The following is a 2,662-nucleotide window of genomic DNA, read 5'->3' as shown; positions in this document are numbered from 1 at the left end:
TACACCTACATGTCTCTGACCTCAGTATAAGGTCAATTTTTCCTTCAAAACTAAAATCTTAGTCACCTGGCTTTAAAAGGTTTCAGAAGCCTCCATAAAAGCCATGAAATATATTGTTGAATAGAACCTTTGCTATTCTGTTCCTACTTTCCAAAGCACTCATGTGAGAAAAAGCAACCCCAAACAACCTCAGCCAAAAGTCTCTGCCTTCAAACTACAAGATCTCTGGGTCACCTCTAATAAAATAACCAACATATCATTCAAGAGACTATTTTCATTCCAGATTCCAGCCAACTGTGATTTCAGTTAATTTATAAATAACCTTAAAAACTTATGAATGAAATGCACCATATTACACTGTGTAAAAGCAATCATGTTTAATTATGATAAAATTGACTAATACAGTGAGCTTTAATTAGAAAAGCTAAGATTCTAAATAAATTGCTAGGAAATTTCACAATGGGGTCAATGAAGATTTCTCTACTTACAATATGATCGTTAACAGACTAGTTAATCTTATTTGGAATGATAAGGCAAAAATAGTAAAACCACACTTTTCCTATAAAAAGTTACATGTTATCTTCTGTAAGGATAGCTATTGTATATGAAGAAACAAAGATGTGATCACTCTATTGCACACCCAGACACATTAGGGAATCTTGTCTTAGAATGATGTAGTCATATTCTTCCTCTCCATCGTCTTAAGCATCTCTTTCCCTCTTTTCCCCTCGAAGACCTTCTTCTTCCTCCTCTTCTTCTTCTTCATCATAGTCATCATCATCTTCCTCATCCTGAATGTCTTCTTTCATTAAATATGAGAGGCCCACTTCCTCTTCTCCCTCTCCCAATTCTGAGCCTGGTTCATCTTCATCCTCATCATCATCCTCGTCCTCCTCATATCCTTCAGGTGGACCAGCTTCATCTTTCTCTTCATCTTCATCATCTCCATCCTCATCAGTCTCTTCTTCTGAGTCTTGTGCTTTATTATTCTCCTGGTCAAATCCATCTAAGTATGTGATTTGCTGCAGCAGCTCAAAAATACTTTCTCTATAACCTTCCAGGTTTGTGATCTCAGAGTTAAACAAGTCAAGACTTTTCAACTTTTTAAGATTTTGCAGAGCTTCTACTATACTGAGATCTTTTATTTTGTTTCCACTCAAATTGAGGTAGGTAAGATTTGCAGTTCCCTGCCAGGACTTCCAGGCCTCCAGAAATTATATTATTAAGTTCTAACTTTTGAAGTTTATTTAAGCTGGGCAGCCAGGCCAGTGAACTTAGTTTCGCATTAGCTATACTCAGAAACTCCAGGTTTTTTTTAAAGTATCATTCATGCCATCAATTTCCCCATTGACACATAGGCAATTATCAAGGACCAACTCTGTCACCTCCTTCAGGGGTCTGTCCCTTAACTCCAGGTTAATCCTCTTCTTCATCTCCATGTACTCCTCCTGCTTTTATGCTACTACTCTCCTCCATTACCCTTTCCTGCTTTTCTCACTACCCCATCCCTAAAGTTTTAAAAGCTCAAAACGAATGAAAAGAAACACAAATTTAAATGCCCACCACCACCAGATAGGTGTGTGGGAGAAAAAAGAGAATAGCAAATGGAGTCCAAGGAGTTAGGACTCTTAATTCAGCCATCTCCACCTCCTTGTCCACACACTCATGCATGCACTCACATGTGCACACACACATACACACACCCGCAGTTCTTTCCCCTTCAATGACTGCTCAAAGACTGATGGGTGTTTATTTTTGAAGAAGTGTTTGAATACATAGAAGGAGGCTGGTAGGTTTAAATTTTAGAGGATGGATAACAATTGATATTTTATGCTGTTTTAATATATTGTTTGGTTATGATGATGCTCTTTTAGATTATAAAATATATAACCTTTGTAGTGAGCTTTCTGGGGTGAGAAGTTGTATTGTTATTGAAGGAGAATATCATTAGCATTTTATATTGTCATTTTATTATTGATTTATAATGATCCTGTTTGATTCTGAACATGAATCTCTGTTGAGCTTTGTAAGAAGAAAGGATATTTATGTAGTTAAATGTAAGGGGAAATTTGTGACATTTTAGAATGATGCTATATTATTTATAGTATAATTATACTTATTCAATGTATAACCTTGTCACTTAAGATTGGTGGCATGTGAGGGGTTGCACACTTAGCACTTATACCAGTATCTAGTAGTAGAAAGCATTTAATAAACATTTGTTGACCGGATTGATTAATTAATTAGGTGATTATTTATATGATATTTCTGCATTATTTATCTGGCATTTCCTCATAAACACCAGAAATAAATAAATTTATATTTATTTTATAAATAAAAATTATGTTTCCCCCCAGAAACACCTGGGTAAGACAAACAAATATAGCCAGATGGTAGTCAGAAATCATCAATAATCCTCACAAAGCCAATTGAATAAAATATCTCCCCATTCACTGTAGAATGAACAGGACCACTCATCTCAAGATCTCCCTTAGTAGTCAAGATTCTAGAAACACTAGCCTTTTTAAAAGGAAATATGTATACTAGATATCTATATGAGATATCTGCCCATACTTTGGAGGTCCAATTAGGATTGGCTGTATCAGTGGTAGGCATCAGGAGGTTGATTTGGGAATTTGGGATATTAATTCTGGAACTATAG

At 35.6% G+C, this 2,662-nt stretch overlaps 1 pseudogene; it reads right to left on the bottom strand.

The window, feature by feature from the left end:
* Positions 1–629: 629 nt before the first annotated feature.
* Positions 630–1,439, bottom strand: LOC100152601 (acidic leucine-rich nuclear phosphoprotein 32 family member E pseudogene; annotated as a pseudogene).
* Positions 1,440–2,662: the final 1,223 nt, after the last annotated feature.

Source organism: Sus scrofa, chromosome X (genome assembly GCF_054392235.1).
Source record: "Sus scrofa isolate SSC_HxYL_T2T_F1_AM1 chromosome X, Sscrofa_HxYL_maternal_Yorkshire_Landrace_v2.0, whole genome shotgun sequence".
In the NCBI taxonomy this organism is placed as follows: domain Eukaryota; kingdom Metazoa; phylum Chordata; class Mammalia; order Artiodactyla; family Suidae; genus Sus; species Sus scrofa.
The sequence above is the reverse complement of the archived record's forward strand: the minus strand, read 5'-3'. Positions and strand labels throughout refer to the sequence as shown.